At 36.4% G+C, this 18904-nt stretch overlaps 1 protein-coding gene across 8 annotated transcripts in view; it reads right to left on the minus strand.

Annotated features, from left to right (window-relative positions):
• SOX6 (SRY-box transcription factor 6) overlaps nucleotides 1-18904 on the minus strand; it is a 368901-nt gene that overhangs the window by 309847 nt on the left and 40150 nt on the right. For all 8 annotated transcript variants that reach the window (XM_031061343.1, XM_031061342.1, XM_031061337.1 and 5 more), the window contains one exon: nucleotides 4225-4295. The gene's annotated coding sequence lies outside the window, so the exon portion shown is untranslated. The remainder of the gene's footprint in view (nucleotides 1-4224; nucleotides 4296-18904) is intronic.

Genomic DNA, 18904 nt, shown 5'->3' on the forward strand with positions numbered 1-18904 from the left:
CTTACTGTCTCTTAAGAACATCTAAAATATGTACATTTAGAAAATCATTCTCAGATAAAAAAATTCTTCAGGGTGGGTGTCTTCTTTTTATTTATTTACACCACAAGTTATATACTGGAAATTTATTTCTTACGAGAAATTTTCTGTGTTGCAACCCTTTCATAAAAACAGCAACATAGGGTTCCACAAGAAATCAATTTTATATCCACCATTTATAAAATAAACCCAGGAAAAAAGAACTTCAAATTGCTGAGGGTCTAGTTAAATGATGGTTCAACCAGATTATTTTACATTAGTATGTCACAATGCTGCAGCAACAGAGATTCTAGTTAGGCTCCACTGTGCTGTCTTAATAGGAACTTTGAAGCACTCAGCTCTTTGTAGAAAGAGGTATGTGATAAGCTAGCAAACATCTCCTTGGCCAAAATGCTGATTAACACACTGTCTTGTGAAGAGAAAAATGGAGATCAACTTTTTCAGACTTGGGTTCAGTATATCGTTTTTGTGGAAAGTAAAGAGCAAATATTTTCCCAAATATCTGAACTGTAATTCAGTAGAACATCACATGTTATCAATTAAACCCATAAGGTAATAACACCAAAGATATATGTGCTCCAAATATGTTGTGCTTTCTTTGTTACACAAACAGTCACAATTAAATAATTTTCTCCTTTTAAATAAGCTGGTAGAAATACAAAGCACAAATCTGTTTGGTCAGATGCTCCATGCTTTAAATAGAAACAATCTAAATTAAACAAAAAAAGGTACAAATTTTGTCTTAAAAATAAGATTGGGGGAAAATATCAAATATTGAGTTTGAAGCAAAGCATGCTTCTGTTGATATGTTGATTAGAGTAAGTGTTTGAAAAGATAAAATTTACCTACCCATAATGTCAGTTTTGTTGTGTCATAACGTGTGTGCATGTGTGTGTTCCCTGAGTGTTTCTGGTTCTGTTCTCAAACCCTCTTAAACCAAAAATCCTGGTTTTTGTTTTCAAAGAAATTTGATTTTACTCCCAAATAAAATTATATTTTTTGTCATGATTTCAACCCAGGTTTTTCACTATAGAGCTCAAGACACTGAAGTTTCATGGGCTTTAACACCCCTCATTTCAGGTTTTATTTTTCTCACTGCCTGTGTTTTCACATTGTAGCCAAGCCACAATAAAATGTTTACACAGAAACTGAACTGCTAGTAACAAGATGTATCTAATTGCTGAAGTACAATCAAAATTGGGTTTAAATGCTGTGTTATTAAATGATATTTATTTTGCCATTTATATCTTTAAATAACTATTGCAGTTTACTACTGGACAAACCTACTTGAGAAGAACAATTAAATAAATTAAACCACGTTAAAACCACATTCATAAAAAAAGGTAACCTTTAGTTAGGACAATTACTCTGTGGGCATAAAACAAAAGCACAAATGTCACATTTTCCATGAAATTTACTTTTGTATGAATCATCAATCCTGTTTTCCCCTGAACAAAACTAGCCAAATATGACCAAAAAATCCCAAAGTTGCCTGAACTGGATGATCCAAGTAATTACATGTTACAGCAGAATGCATCTATGACAAAACTTTCAAAAATTTGAGGAAAAAGTTATTATAGCCCCTGGTTGAAATAGCTTTGGTATAGACCTATAGCAGCATTTAGCTGATCTTGCTCTATTCCCATAAAAAAATCTGCAGAGTTTCAAAGATCAATCTTCCCAGCACTGATCTGCGCTCCTTCCCTTTGGAGTACAGATCAAACAAACACGCCATGAAAACATGCCCAAATATTACAGCATAACATGAAAAAGGTATACACTTCTCATTTGCATTTTTTAAATACTGCTTAGAATTTATTCTCAAAACCCCTTAGACAGGCAAACTTCTTGTCTTCCACACCAACCCCCAAAGCTCCCACCTCCTCCTTTGCTTAGGGCTGTTTGTTCAGCCTCAGGCCCTGATCCTGAGTCCATCTTCTTGCATGGTCAGTTCACATGCAAAAGTATTTACAGAAATCAAGTCTTGAAATGGGAAGGTACCTCAGGTCACAGCCTGTCCTATTAGTTTATTTTATCAGTCTCATTTATGACATTGTGCATAGTCCTGTTACTGCATAATAAGAATCTATATCTGCCTAAATCATGTACAGAGTATTTGTAAGTTTGGAGAGGTACAATAGAGATGATTTAAGATCTAAGCCTGTATTACTGCAGAAGCTGTACTTCAATGTTTTTCTCAGTATGTGAGGAGCACAGGGCTGAATCCATCAGTTGTACCTCCTACATTTCATTTTATTTTCAGTTTATGTGAACTTAAGGTTAGCATATGTTTCTAGATATATAGTGCTAAACACTAGAATGAGTCATTTAAGCAGAGAAGAACAGTCAGCACAGTGTTGGCTTCTCCCAGTATTCATGTCACTGTGACTGAGGTCTGGGTTGCAGAGGACACCAGTGACAGGCCAGGCTGTGGCTCATCCTTTCATGCAGCCATCACCTCAGCTTCGATGCTCAGGCTGCTGAGCCAGGTCCCAGCTCTCATGGCCACAATATGTCGGGTGTCTCAGCTGTGCTAACAGCCTTCCCTGCAACAGCCAGTGTGCAGGGGTGGGATCAAAGCAGCCCATACCTCTCCTGGAAGTTTAGATACTTACTGGATTGACCTAAACACAAGGATGGTTTTCAAAGTACTTTTTTACATCACTTTTCTTTACTGCAGCTCTTTGTTGATGTCAGTCGAGAATATCAGAACTCAGACCAGCAGCCCAAAATATAATTACTTTCTATGTTTGTACTGAACTGTAAGTATTGAACTGAACAATACTTACAGCTTCTCACACAATTAGCTTGGTACACAAAAATTTTGCCATGAAACTACCACTGAATTTATTCTTTGGAAATATTCCTTTTCCTTGGAAAGTGTGCTCTATATTGAGGTATAAAGAGCTACTCTTTGTATATATTAATATATTACTACTTCCATTTATAAAAGAGAAAAATGAAGAAAAGAAACTGCTTAAAAAAAAAAAGCAGTAGCAAAGCCAGAAAGAATATAACAAATTCCTCACTCTCAATTCAGTAATCACTTTATATTGCCTTCTCAGAACTATTTTTCAATGGTAATACTTGGTTTTAAACTGTTCGTCTTATTTGATAATATTTCCTTTATTTCTGACTGAGAATGTTCATTAAAAAAATGCTGACCTGTAAATGAAGGAAAGTGCAAATAGAATAGCAAAGCCATATGTGAAAATGAACATTTGTAAAGAGGAAGGGTTAGTACAAATTGAACACATTTCCATATTGAGAGGAGAACCAGCCATATTTTTTCCCCGATGAATGCAGTTTTGTGAACATCTTTTTCCACAAATGATTGAATAAATATTTCTTCATAAACTATATTTGTGACTTAAGAGAACAAGCTGCATAGATTGGTTTCATTTATACTACATCATACGTGAGGTATTGCAATAATTTATATCATGTCAAGTCTAGGGCCCATTAGATTTTCCTTATTATACTTGACTAAAGCTGAGGACCATCCAAAACAGCGATTCTGAAAGCTTTCTATTTGTTTCATGAATAACTATCTTCCTCCTGATCCTCTCCTCTGGCTTTCCCTTTCTCAAAGCATTTCTGTTTAGGTGTAGCCCCATTTGATGTATCTGAACTTGGGCATACTCTGAAACATGTTCCTGAGCTGTGACCTCAATGACCACGGTTTTGCTGAAACCATAAAGGCCAGATTTCTCCAAGGGATATAAAAATGTATTCCTAGTTCAGCAGATGCTGGTCATCCTAGTGCTTCTTCAACAACACACACAGCATTTCCCCTAAAAGTCCTGTCTGTCTTGAGTTACAGCCCCAGTTCTTTTCTAGAAATGATTTTCACTGCAAAAACATGATGCAGTGGTGTCGTTGGCAAGTGCCACCATTGATGCGTTACTGTAAGCTGTTCTCCCATCATTGTTATTGTTACAAAAACCAAAATAAAGCTCAAAATAATAATATTTACTGTTAATTCAGTATTTGTAGCTCCTCTGAATAGCAGAAGCATAAGTTGGTAGCAAAAAGACATCTACCAAAGGTTTAAAAGTAGTGAGGTCAAACTCTTGCTAAATGAACATGCTAAAACTGCAATACAACAGTGAAATTTCAAATTTACATTCCCCATGTCAAAAGAGTACTAGAAAGATGTACATAGTAGGGAAAAGAATAAATACTTACAAATACACAAGAAAATCAGCCCCAGCTCCCAGAAATCACTGGTAAGTTGCTTTTGAATTCATGAAACTGACCTGAAAATATGAAAGGAAAAGAAAAAAAGTTGAAACAAAAGAAAGTCCAGAACTGATAAATGTTGCTTTTTTATTGTTATGAAATAGTTACGATTTTTAACCATGAACCGAATGAAACAGAACACAAGACTGTTGTCACACTTTCAGCCAAGTAATTTACACAGAATTTGTTTCCAGGAAGCCAATACCAAGAGAAACAATTATTTCATTGTTCTGCATCTCACACCATAGCAACCCAGTCCATTATGGCTTCCAAGAACCGTCATAAATGCAAGCATGGTTATCTTTTAATAAGGAAAATAACTGTGAGGGGGTTTCTGGCTTGGAGATTTTTCCTTTTTTATGTTCTCAAGTGTTACAGAACACTTATTCCTTTTTTTTTAATTTAAGTACTTTGTTAACAGCATTTTGCAGCTTACCTGGTGTAAAATTATTGTTTAGGTCATTTAATTTGAGCCCATCTAAGGCAAAACTTATACAAACGATTTTGTTCTCTTATGGTCTAGATTCCAGTTAGAAGCTTAGCCTAAGTACAATGCAGTCACTATAAGGCATGATTAAATCCAACATTCTTTTTCCTGCATACCCCTCAGTTCTAGTTGGAAAGGTAACAGATGCAACTCAAACCCACAGAGCTCGCCTTATAAAATTCTTTAACTAGCACAATGACTCACTTTATGCCTCTAAATATCCATGGTTTCCTCTCTGCAGAACCCCCATGCATTAGAAGGTAGTTCAGTAGTTTATTTTTATTGTTTGGTCTACATACAGCACATTTTTAGTTCTTAGCAAAACAAAGAAACTTTGTTGCACAGCCCTTGTTTTCTTTCCAAAATGTGAGGATGGATATGGGTAACATTAAACTGAAAATAGTAATGGAGCCTGGGCAACTAGTTTAGGTCAAAACCTTTTTGTTCTCTGCGAGCTATCTGATTAATTTGCAGCTCATAAAACAGTGGGTGTAAGCTCAGTTTAAAAACATGTAACTATATTTAAAGATGAAATTGTCATTTTTCTTAGCCCCCAGTAATCTTTAAGAAACACCTTCCCACAACATTTCTGTATCCTAAAGTGCACCAGCCAGTACTGCACAGTGCCTAGAGACAAGGAGAGAATACCAAACTTATCTTGATGCAGAATATCCTCCTTATTTCATACACCCACCCTGAAGTGCATATTATTCATTCCAACCAAGCCCTCCCCCATCCTGAAAGTACACATTTAATTGTGTCTTCTCTCCTGTAATACCAACAGAGAGTCAACAAATCTCATTTGCTCTATCAATGCAGTGTTGTTATTATATATTTTAAAAGCAAGTCTGAATCTCATTATCAGCTGATTTATGCCATTAGTGTGCTTTGGAGCCACCAATTAAACAAGGACAGTGGTTCATAAGGTCAGAGTTAATTAATCTGAAAGTATAAATACACTTTAATGCACACCACCTCATGTTGAGAATTTAGGAACAAAGCACCAAACCTTTATTCCAGGCAAGCAATTAGGGGGAAAGGTTAAACATACAAAATTTTAAACTTAGCTTTAGCACTCTGGAAATCTACCAGGGAGAAAGTTCAGTTTGGTAAAAATCCTACAGAACAATAGGTATGTGAAGCCTTAATTCTTACAGTGCAAGTGAGGGAGAAGGCAGAAGAGGGCTGGCTGAACCCAGTGATCCCAAGCCAGTGAAGGCTTGTGGCTCAGATAACGCTTCAGAACTGTGAATCAGCTGCAGGCTTATCCATTATGGAGCTGGGCAGGATGGGGGAAAAAAGCCCAGCCCTGAAGAGCCTGGTCTGTTCAAAAGGGACTCATCAGGGCTGAGATGTCTGTTGCATTCAGCAGCCTGTACAAAACCAACTTCTCCTTCAACCACTTTCCCTTAAAAATTTAATAAAATAGTGCAGTCCAGGAAGCGTTCAGCAACACTCAAGGTCTACAAACACAAGCAGAGTGCAAGGAAAATGCTGAAAACAGGCTAATCTACCAGAAAGTTATTCACAGTGACATTTCAGGTATGAGGTATCTAGAGTTTACATGGAAGAAAATACCTTTTCCTTACTGCCTGGATTCATTTTACCTTGCACAGTTCTCTGCCCAGAAGAAAGAAAATATAGCTAAGACACAGACCACATGAACCATATGACCTAATTAGACTGAGTGGTTGCTAAATACTTTTTCTTCTCTTACACCTCTACTCCTCTACTTTATAGTTGTCATCACTTTTATTATTTTTAGATGTCCAAGCACTTTTTTCTTAAACTGAAAATAAACCCTACTTTCTTATCCGAAAAGAAAAGAAAAGAAAAGAAAAGAAAAGAAAAGAAAAGAAAAGAAAAGAAAAGAAAAGAAAAGAAAAGAAAAGAAAAGAAAAGAAAAGAAAAGAACTTTATGTCCATCAAATACTATCACAATATTAATAAAAAAATTATTCTAGCAGCTCAAACCATTTACATTTTCACTTAAAAAGTCTCAAGTTGAACTCCAAGTGACCACACAAGTGAAATCTCTTGCATAAACATAACAAGGACAAAATTGTCCTAAAAGTATTCTGTAGTTTTAATTGATACAAATCCCGCCAGAAATTTCACTCAAATATTTTGCAGTTGAAATTCTTTCAAAACATTCTGAATACCTTCAATTTCTGCATGTTTAGAAGATTGCTACCATCCTTATTAAAGACTTGCCCTCCCAATTCCAATATGAAAGGAGGTAACTGAAGCAGTAAGAGGAATTTACACTCTGATTTCAGGCACCTTTGCTATAGAATTAGTTAAGTTAATGATTTCTCATTGACCTAAGAATAATACATAGTCATCTAACAATTTAACAGAATCCTTCAAAATAACTCAATTTTCAAACAGCTAAGCCTTGGTTTGTCTTGCAAGGACATATTGACACCAACACTGGACATAAAATGGATTATGAACATCACTAAATGACAGTAGGACCCTGTTTACCCTATGAGCTATGAACCAAAGAAAATTCCATAAAAAGCCAAATATCAGTTATAAAAATAGTCACCCTTAATAATTCCCATAGGTCTCGGTCTTCAGAAAAAAAAAATTCATCAGTTTTGAAAAGGAGGAGAAAAAAAAATTACTAATTTTAAAAAATCCTTAATTAAAATATTCTGATTCTTCTAAGATAGAGTCTCTACAGGTAGCCTGTATTTTCTGTGCACAGTCACCAGTGAGCGTGAAGGAAGCCTGGAAGCAAAAAATGGAAGCAGTCATTTAGTAAAAAGCATGGCATCATGTTATATCATTTGAGAATGTGGCCTATCATTGTGGGCTCCTGGGACTAGAATATGTATCATTTAAAAACTGTTAAAAAACTATTTTCAGAGTTATAGCATAATGTGAAATGAGAAAAAGGAATAATATAGAAATGAAACTACACATTTAGGGCCCGAATCACACAGCAATTTCACACCCTTAAATGTGCAATACTTACCAATTAAAGCATCATTAATGACGTGTGTCTAGACACAATCACAAAAATGAAGGAGGCAGTAGGCTGATTGTAATGAAAACCTTTGAACTGGATTTCTAAAACTCTTCCTTTATTCAGGTAAAGGATACCTATTCAAGATAGGTCAATGAAAAATATTTTACTTACACACAGAATATTCTTCATACGTGATCATTTTGAAACAGGAAAGCAAACGCAGTAATTAACCACTACCAGCATATTCCTGCTAGCTTCCCTTTGTTTCACTCCTGTTCAAACACTCAAGGATTGTATTTTATTGCCTTTGCTGGCTTCTTTCTCAAAATATTTGCTCTTCTTCATTCTTTGCATAGCCAAAAAAATAAAAAATAAAAAAAAAGAAACCCAAACCAACAAGCAAACAAAAACCCAAAAAGCCCAACCAAACCTATGTAACTACAACATTGTTTGCCTATCGCTTTGCATTTTAAAGTAGTCCCTCTGCAGTGATTTTCATTTGCATTTTTGTACTCCTTAACAGAGATTGCAGTCAAGTGATCCATGAAAGAAGGAATCAGAGCACACCACCTGTTCCACAAGTGGTCATTTTAAAACACACGTTGCATCACAGGGAGATAAGGGCCACGCCATAGCGCATACAATGTAAAAATTGCTCTCCAAAACTCTGTACTCAGCTGATGCTTTTGTTACAGATTTTCTGCTCAACTTTCATCAGAAGTTACCTTGTGCTTCCCAGTTCCTAATACACAAAAGGGAGCTAGTATTTCTTCCCTCTGCAGCAGTGGTGCTTTACGATTCTACACCCCAGAAGCTATGATGTCATTATTACAGAAATGAGGCTCAAAAGAAGTACCTAAAATAGGCTACATCTCCACAGCTTTGCAGGGAGATATGAGCTCACTCTGCCCACACTTGGAGATGACTGGCCACAAACCCACTCTAATCCAGTTTAGCTCTGGTTAGCACTTACGTAAACTACATGACTTCCAGTTTAGAGCAACCTCACATCTGCCTACAAAAAACATGTCAACAAATACATACAGTGACGGTGTTTCTGTAAACTACCTCTTTAAAAAAGGAACGCCGTAAACATCACCACTTTTGCCAAACTACACAGACAGTGGTTGCCTGTCTTTCCCAAAAGGGTGTCACTTGGTAGTGGCACATTACCTGGCAGTGTTACATTACATAATGGGCTATAAAATCGCCTTATCATCTCTTCTTTAACAAATAATTGTGCTATTGTGTAAGTGTCTCCAACAGGCAATTCAGGAAGGTTTCTCTGCTGTCTGCTTTCAGATCTGTAAAGCATCCAATCATTACAGGACATGAGTATAGAATACAAAATATACGTAGTATCACTTCATAATGTAGCATCAGCTGAAGCCTGAAAAGGATTTTCACAAAAAAAAGTACTGCATATCTCCAACAACTAATTTAAACGTATTATTACATCTACCACTAAAATTACACTTGAAAACACCAAAAACATCTAATTCACCATGCAGATGAAAGCAATACCTAAATATGCATTTATTGCTTCATATAAAAGGCAGGGTGCTAGCATTCCAGATCTGATAAGCTCTGTGTGCATACTTTCGAGCAGATAAGAACCACAAGACATACACCACGCTGCTTGGAAGGCCGAGGGGAGAGGAGGAACTCCAGTTATAACTCATCGGCTGCAGACAGCACAAGCCTCCTCTGTTGCCCGGGGAAAGGTGGTAAATGCTGCTGGCTGCCTGCTCCCACATCAAGGGACTCAGATTTCCCTGGAGTTCCTGCACCAGCCCACTGCCACTCACACGGTGTGCTGGGACACAAAAAGAACCTCTGAACTCCCGGTGAGCTGCACGGCGTTTTCACAGCCACAGGCCGGGGCGTTCCTGATCCCTAGGACTGCATGAAAGGAAACAGAGGGAGCTTTCACAACAGGCCTGTTTCTGTAGCATTTCCATGGGCCCATCCATGTGCTGACGGCCCTGCCAGGTCAATTCAGCCCTGACTGAAAAGTTACAGCATTACAAGCCCCAAGAAGTATGAGCGGGATTCCAAACATAAGAAACCCTTGGTGTTAGAAGGATGGTGCTGTTGGAAGGATGCAACAAGTACAGAGAGAGCTTTACAGCTGATCCAAACTGCACTTCCAGTTGCCCTCTACACCTGGAGAAGCTGTGGGCTGCAGATGACAGGGCTTGGAAGTGACACCCAGGGTCACTGTGCAGGGAGTCACTTTTGTCACGCCCCTGTGGAAATCACACAAAGACCGAAAAGATGGTGTTGGTATTGATCTGCATTATAATATTTGGCCTTTTTTTTTTCCTTCTCTCTCTCTCTCTCTCTCACCCTGGGCCTCAACTCTCCTCTCACCAGGTGGAATGATATCTTTTTAATCTCTTCCTATGTGTGTACAGGGACTTGCAACAACAGCAGGGTCTCCTGGCACAACCGTAATCCGGTCTCATAAGGGCTCTCTGGATGCAACTTTAACACAAAAAAATAACATTTTGGTTCAGTATATAATACTACCTTTATGCAACAATACACATAGCAGGAGCTGCTAGCTTACTACTTGGATGAAATTTTTCTTGCCAAATTGTACTAAAATTAACAATACTTTCAGGAGTTTTTGGCTCCCTTTATCTTTTGAATACATAATGTGTCAGGTTCCCTTCTCTTTCATATGCAGACCAATGTTTAAAATAATTTTGCTGAAGAATTGGCTTACTGTGTTTAAAAGAAGGTATGCTCTTTCAGCTCAGTCATATGACTGAAAACAACAGTCACACTCTTTATTTTATAAAGAGTATAAAATATTATTCAAACTGTAATTCACCATGCAGTTAATTCTCTTTGATTAGCTTCATGAGCTCTGGATTGGACCAAACTGAAATTCAGTTACACAACAGAATGGAATTGCATTGATTTGTGATGCAAATCAACTGTGTATATTTACAGCTATCTACTTATCCTCTATTTTTTTGTATCTATTGCCTATACATATTTTTATATTTTATATATAACTGGTGACCTCTTCTGAGCAAAAAGAAAAGGTCTCTCTGGAAAGGAAAATAAAAACAAATTCTGTGACTGCATTTTCCTTGCCCAACAAAGCAGCAAGAATTATGCAGAGTTGAGAACATGTAGAGTTGAAACTTAGATAACTTGGGAGGCTTTGAGTTACTTAGCATCCCTCAGTGCCTGATGCTGTCTCACTCAGGCCACACAAAGAGTTTAGGATAAATCTTCATCAGATTCTTTCACTGCACTTTGACTTAACCACCTACTCAACTGTGCTTGAGCTACATTTACCAGATGCAAACTCCTTGGTACAATTTTTTTTTATAGTGTTACACCTACATATGCATAGACAAGGCTTAGAATAGTAACAGGAAACTAAAGCCCTTGAGCAAAGATATATTATATATATCTATATCTATGAGGGGGGCAGAGGGAGTGGTAATTCTGAAAGCCCAGTTTTACCATTTTACAAGAGTTAAAAATTGTAAGATAGCTGAAATGTTGAGCTGATATTTTAGAGATATCAACAATAATACTAGTGCATGGGAACACATCACCATATTTAAAATTCCAGCATAATTATCCCACATAGCACATGGATTTGACATTTCCCTGACAATTGGAGGTTCAACCTGCCCTGACTGTGGTGTACTTAAACAACAACAACAACAATAACAACAAAAAAATAGAGATTGCTGGTTTAAATTTTTAAAAAAGGTGGAAAACAGAATAGAAAAAGGGAAAAGGAGATGTCAGCTGCATACAAACTAACAATTTTTCTGACACATCTATTTTGTAATATGATAATATAGTTGTGCCATTTGCTCCCATTGAAATTAATATTAATCCAGACAAAATATTGGGGTTCTCTGTTGGAGAGTCCCATGTAACTGAAGCTAAGAGTTTTCAAAGCTAGTTAAGTAGGACATAAAAATCAGTTAGAAGGCCTTAAGAATGTCTGCCTTCAGGTCTACTTCCCTGGATTCCCTGAGGGACAAAACCTCCTTACTGTATATCTCAGAGTTTTCTTCCCTGAAACTCTGAAACATAATAATTATAGCTAAAATCTGTTTTTTTCATTTAGTCGTACTCTAACTTCCCGTCTCAGCTCCCATTTTTGAAATTCATTTATCCTGACACTATAATCAGAGAAAAGGAAATCCAGGTGCTCTAATTTTCATTTCACTTTAGAAAAATAAGTAAATAAAATTTCTTTCTTCCAGGACCCATTAAGTTAGGATCCCACCTTACAGGTGCATCCTCTGTGGGAAAACTGTTCCCAAGTATGTGGGCACAGAGTGCCCCAGAAAGGATATTGCTTTGTATTGTGCCCAAAGGACCCTTCTATTTGTGATTATCTACAATTATCAGCCCTGAAGATAATTAACTCTTGCCTGCTGGACAAATAGATCACACCAAAAAAAAATATTAATCACTTTATCTCATCAAGCCCTCAAAATAAAAACCTTTTGGCCTCCTTTCAGTGTCTCCTAAAGGATGACTACTTGATTAGTTAAAAAAGCAAGAAAAAATTGTGCTAATTAAGGAAAGAGTACACCTTGAACAGAAATTTGCCTTCAATGGTAAAACTATCAGTTTGGCAACATTTCACCTTTTGGAGACTTTACCAGGTGTAGCCCTAATTTCCTTGGATTTTTCACTTACGACATCTCTGTCAAAATCTGATTTGAAATTTTTGACAAATACTTGTTGCCTATCACCCAAAGATTTGGATTTCCTATTTTTCTGCAAAATTCACCTCTGCAAGATATTTTGAAACCAGAACTATGTTCACCACAGATAGAAATTCTTGCAGGCAACACTGCCCATCAAAAAAATTATATGATGACCCCTTCCTCCAATTTAAGCACAGTCCTGGGTATTGAAGTCAAAGAGGTAAAAATGCTAAATCTCCATTTTCAGTCCAAAAAAGATGAGTTTTTTGTTCATTGCCTGGTTTTTGCACTGTTTATAGGACTCACATATTAGCAAACTCAGAGTCAGAGTTACCCTGCTCTTTAGGACAGAATGTCCCAAGCCACAAATTTAAAGACAGGTTTAGGGGAAAGGTTGAGTGTCTCATGTGCTGAAAATTATTTAGATAGTCATAGTCTCTTTAGATAGTCATATAAAACCATATCTCCAGGCATTTACCAGCATTGCTTGACATCTCTGAGCCCCAGGCTACCTGCACCTGCCCTCAGCAAGATACTGACAGGCAGCAATGAAAAGCTGATGGCTAGAGGGGTGGTTACTAGGTGTTTTGCATGTGATGTTTCAAAAATGTAAATGGAATACTGATCTTACTTTAAAAAAAAAAAGGAAAAAGAAAAGAATTCGCAATCAAGAAGTTGGCAAACCTAAAAGTTTCACCAAATTAACTCATCAGCCTGACGTCTCATTACAAGATCTTATCACTGCCTTAACTAAACAAAAGAAAGGAAGGAAGAAAAGAAAAATATGCAGAGAATAACTTATATTTCTCTAAAAAGAAGGTTCTGTAGGAAGTACTTGTGCTATATGAAGCTGCTATAGAATTTTAGGGTGGTGTTTTATCCATTTTCTTTTTAACAAGCACCAGAGTGAACACTGGAGCAACATCCATCAGAAATCATTAGAGCACAAGTTATAACTAATCCCTGGCAGCCATAAAGTATGTAGGTTGTCTTCTTTTTTATTCTTTATTATTATTGTAAAATTTTCTAGTTCTCTATTTTACTTTAACTCAACATATTTTGCTTCTTTGAGCTAGAAATTTCTCTTTTTCCAGGTGACCCTGCCTTCTTTTTCTGGCATTTGAACTCTTTGGAATGCACTGCAAAGTTAACTATTTACGTATAAGTAAATTTATAAGAAAAATTTCTGGGACATTAAGAAAAGAGAAAATGTTGAAATTCCACTTTCAAGAACCAAGATCATGTTCTTAGAAGATCTCTGACTTTTAATCCTTATTCTTCTCTTCCTCATTCTCCTTTTTCTTCAGTAAAGAAACTGTAAAGTGCCAGTTGGAGTTTCAATGGTCACATTTACATTTTCAGGTATTTTATTGCTGACTACTCCTTGATTCCAAATAACCTAATCCACTTTTTTTTTCAACTAAGGGCATCAGGGTGATGCTGCAGGTCACAGTTATATCCAAGATCCCATTGTTCTTATTGCTGTGTAAATTGCCACAGAGAGACTGAAAAGCCTGCAGTTCTCAGAGGACAGGAACTTCCAAATATCAGCAGAAGTAGTAGTGAATATGTAGTGTGAATAAATATGGTCCCTCAAAGAAATATAGCAAACCCTAGGAATTCCTCCAAATTCACAGGGAAGTGTGCCTATTTTGGGGACACAGGGTTAAAACCCTCCTGTACTTGTTTTATCACAGAACAACAAATATTTTAATGGATCTGGGATTTTGCCCTTTATTCTTTCATCCCTAAGAGGTAATTAACCTCTTAGAAATTTCTAAAACCTGACTGAATTATAATTACCTGGCAATTCACTGCAAAGTCAGAAATTACTATGGTAAATCACCACAAGAATATATTTTGCACCTTTATAACACCTCCTAAAGAAATTTTTAAGTACCTTACAAGATAAATATTTGAAAATACTAGAGTTGGATGACATTTTCCTCTGCACAGAGTGCCAACATAAAGTTTGTGAAATTTTCAAGCCATAATTTGAAGACCTAGGAACACATTTCTAATTCTGCTGCCCTATAGTTGGTGAAATAAAAAGTCAGCTCCTTGAAAATCAGAGAATAAGATTCTACTTAATGAGATGAGAAACAACAGAATCCCAGTCTAAGCCATGTAGAACTGCAAAACTCAGTAAAAATAATATTAAATATTTTAAAAGTTTTAAGTTTAAAAAAATTCCATTACTCTCGAAAGTCAGATCAACCCTCTATGTAACCATGCTGATTCTGATTCCGAGATTAACTCATCACAAGTTGCTGAAGTGCACGTACAAAAATTAACAGACAATTATATAAAAAAATTTGCAAGGTGGCTCAACGCCAACAAGACAGTCTCCCATCAATCATATATGATAGTCCTCCTGATATCTCTCCCTACATGGAGAAGCAGCTGTGCTCTGTAGCAAGTCCCAACAGTTTTTTAAACCTGATTCCTGCAGACAAAATAAGATGGTCTGAAAACATAACCAGTTAGGCCCTTCTGGTTTTACTTGTTGTTATGTGGCAGGATAAGTTGCAGGATTCTCAAATCTCAGAAAATCGAAATTTTACATAATTTTGAAGATCCAGTCCTATCCTACAGTAGTACGTGCATGGTGTGAATGATGGCTGTACCTGGTGTCATTAGCTCAAAATTCTTTATCCAAGAAGTATGTCAACAAACTGACCCTGTAATCAATGGTGAAATTTTCCATTATTTCAGTGACAATAACAACCAGAGTTTCAGAAAAAGGTAACAGTATTCCTGTGTAAAAACTGAAAGCAAATGCTACCATTACTAGGAGTTAGCAAACATATACAAATGAAAAAAGAAAAAAAAAATCACATGCAGAACATTTTATTCAAATATATACAAAGCCCTCTGTGATTACAGCACACAAGTTACTGCTATGCTGTTACCAGCCTTGAATGGAAGGTATTAAAATTAAAAGCCAAATTGTACCACTACAGAAACAAATCAATCAACACTTCCAGCTTGAATGGACTCACTTTATGAAATCAAGCAACATTGCAGGAGTTTAAAAGTGTGCTATGAGATCTGCTATTTAATCTTTTAGTTTCCTTGCTCTAAATGTGGCCTGCCCAAATTCCTCCAATAGGAAAATTTTCTCAAAGAACAGACCACTCTTGAGCCATTTCAGACTAAATGTGGAAAATAAACAACACTGCTATACACCTGAACCCAAAATGTAGGGTATTGATATTGTAGGGGAGTTACACATTAGCAGCACACCATGAAAACTGGGCATGCTGGGAAAATATCAAACTATTCAAACAAAAACAGTATTATTCATAACATAGTTTTTCCACTTTGGAACTTAACTTGGCACCCTCTCTATTAGGCCCAAGTATTCTGAGCTTCAGATATTCCTACAAAGAAGCTAAGTGGGTTTTATTCAGCTACGTGCAAAGAAATATAGAGTTATTTCTTTTCTGTCTCTGAAAATAACTTGTCCACTCCAATAAAAAGGATGCTGCTAGAGAGGTTGATAATTAAGCTTTTGGAGTTTGCCATCCATTAAAACTTGATGATCCCACCCAAAGCGCTTCATCATCAGAACCATCTGGTGCTCTTTCTGCACAATTACCAAAATACAGAACATATTTTGACTTGGCACTTGCATTTGGTAGACACTTTAGTCATTTTATAAGCAACAAGGCAGCATCTTGCCAAAGCACGGCCTCAAAAGGAAATTTCAACACGCCAGAATCTGACTTCTATCCTAGGAAGTTCTACCAGGGTAGAAAGAAGGAATGTCTTCACCTCTGGCTCATGTCCTCACCTTCACGTACAAGATACCTCTTACCAAACTCATTTCTCTGTGTTACCTCTCTATGTTGATTATTCAAAGCATTGTCTAGGCTGTTAGGAGTAAAGTGAACTGCCTCTAGTTTGGAAATCCCTTTTTTTTGAAGATTCTTGGCTCTGAAATCAAACTAACGATCCACCAGAAATCAAATTGTTAGAAGTAAAAGGAACCAAAGGCACTTCACAATGATACTCTGAAGAACACTACCAAGAATATTTCACATTGGACTCTCCCACCAATTTTTTTTTCAGTCTGCACAAACTGCAATACTATGAGCAAGCTCTAAATGTAGGAAAGCCTGAAAAACAACGGGAGAACCAGGGAACGTGGACTAATCTTGAATGATACTAGACTTCTTTTTTGGCTCTCAGTTTCCAAGATTTTCTACAAAAAAGAAAACATGATGAGAACATGGAACATACTTCCAAAAGCACTAATAAGAGTCTTTTGCAGATTGCATTTAATTCACTTCTTTTAGTCATCTCTGCCAGAAAAATGTGTATCAGAAGCTGAAAATTTCTGTGCAATAATGATGTTGTTCTCAGCTTTCTCTGGACAGCATCGATAGCATGAAAAAAACAAAAATCAGAAAACTCAATATTGAATTGATTCTCAAATCTAACCATTTCAGTTACTTTCAGAAATTGTGAGGATAGGTCTGCATTTAATGTCTCTCACCTACAAGCATCCCATAAGCAAGAACACAAAATTATGCAAACATATTGCAATATATATTCTAAGGAATTTACTTTATCTATTATCCCTGGTGGAAATAGATGGTTCTCTCACAGACTTCTGTTTATTGAATATACAAATTATTAACCTGGTTGGTATCAAAATGGATCAACTGCTCCCCAGTTAGTGAAAATATTAAAAAAAACCAAGCAAATACACATTTTTAAATAGTGCAGCATAGAAATACATCCCAAATGCCAACTACAAGTTCCAGAGCAAACAAATAAGTGTTGCACTACATATGGCATGGAAACCACAAAAATTTATGTACTATAAAATACAGGATTTCAAATCCAATGCTCATACCAGAACATGGATTTGCACCCATCAAAGTATTCACACATATAAATTGGGAAGCTAAAGAAATAGAAATAACAGCTAAAAGGTGAATAATTGACAGGTAAAAGGATAAAAGATTGAATCATTTTACACACAGAGAACTGAGCAAAAATTTATGAAAAATAGTAGTAAGAAAATTACGTAAGAAATTTGGATTGAAATTAAAGATGCTATTATTGCAAGTAACATTAAGAGGATAGTCCCTCAACAAAACATTCTGAGGAAAAAAGTTCCATGAAATTATAATAGCAAAATGTAAAAAAAAAAGAGATGCATAAAATATGTAGTAACACAAAAATATATCTGCACAAGAGTATAAGTGAGAAATCAGAAACAGTCTATTTGGTGAAGAGATCTATGGGTACACAAGGCAATCTCAGGCATCAGAACCACATTCATCCTTATTAGACAAGCCATCAGACAGACAAAATGTAATGTATGAGCAAGAAAATAAACATTTGACTACACAGAGTGTCACCCTCATTGGTGACATTCCAAAGAGTCTATATCTCCCTCTTGGCAAAAACAAACTGCACATTACATCCTTATTTTTATACAGGATCTCGGAGCAGATTTCCTAACATCAGAGATTTAAAAAAACAAATACAGCTTATTTATTTCCCACAGCCTTTTTTCCCCTTTAATTTTATCACAGCTAACAATATTGTAACAAGTTGCAAATTGCCATCAAGTCATAGGCCCATATTTTTTGAGTGCCAGCATGACTTTCTGAAGACTCTACCAAAAAGTGAAAAGATCAAAAGTATTTACTTCCAGGAAGACTAATCAGATTGCTGCCACATTACAAAAGCATTATGGGGTGTCCCTGTTATTCCAGCTATTTCACCACAGTGACGTGTAGCAGGCACAATGTGGTGATAATAATACACCAACCCCAAAAGGATCAATCCAATCAAAATGCACAAGAAATAAGAGAAAAATCATTCAGCTTACACCTCAGAATCTTGAGCAACTGCTACAACATCAGAAAAACTGCAGGGGAAAAATGCTGGTGCTTTCAGGCCAGTGGAACTAATATTTTGGTCTAAATTTCACAGCATCTAGAAAAGGCCAAACCCAATAAAGCAGATTCACCAATGTGTTACTTCAGTTTTATTATTTCTCAGAAAGAGTGGAGCCTCGTTTGCTTCAATACACAGTAATTAGATATAGAGTCTGCATTAAAAAAAGAGACAACCTAATATCTCCATCTCACTTTGAAAGTAAAATATACACACACAATAGGTCTTTATTTTACCTATTCTAATATAACTAGCAGTTTACCATTCATAAAAGTGATATATTCCGGCATACTTTTGATGCAAATTCTGTACAAGCAATGACAAGAGATAGTAGTAGACCTAATTTCCTTGAACATATCGAGGTTGAGTTTCCAGCTGTAAAAAATGGACATTTTTTGCTAAGCAGATGAGCTCATCATGAGCCCAGTGCATGGTTGTTCCTACAATTATGTTCTAATGCAACTGAGAAGCTGGTGGATATAAACAGAGCAAGACATTTCATCTGGCCCTATTCTTGCCTACCCAAATAGGAACAAGACCAGC

The sequence above is a fragment of the Geospiza fortis genome, unplaced genomic scaffold (genome assembly GCF_000277835.1).
Source record: "Geospiza fortis unplaced genomic scaffold, GeoFor_1.0 scaffold327, whole genome shotgun sequence".
In the NCBI taxonomy this organism is placed as follows: Eukaryota; Metazoa; Chordata; class Aves; order Passeriformes; family Thraupidae; genus Geospiza; species Geospiza fortis.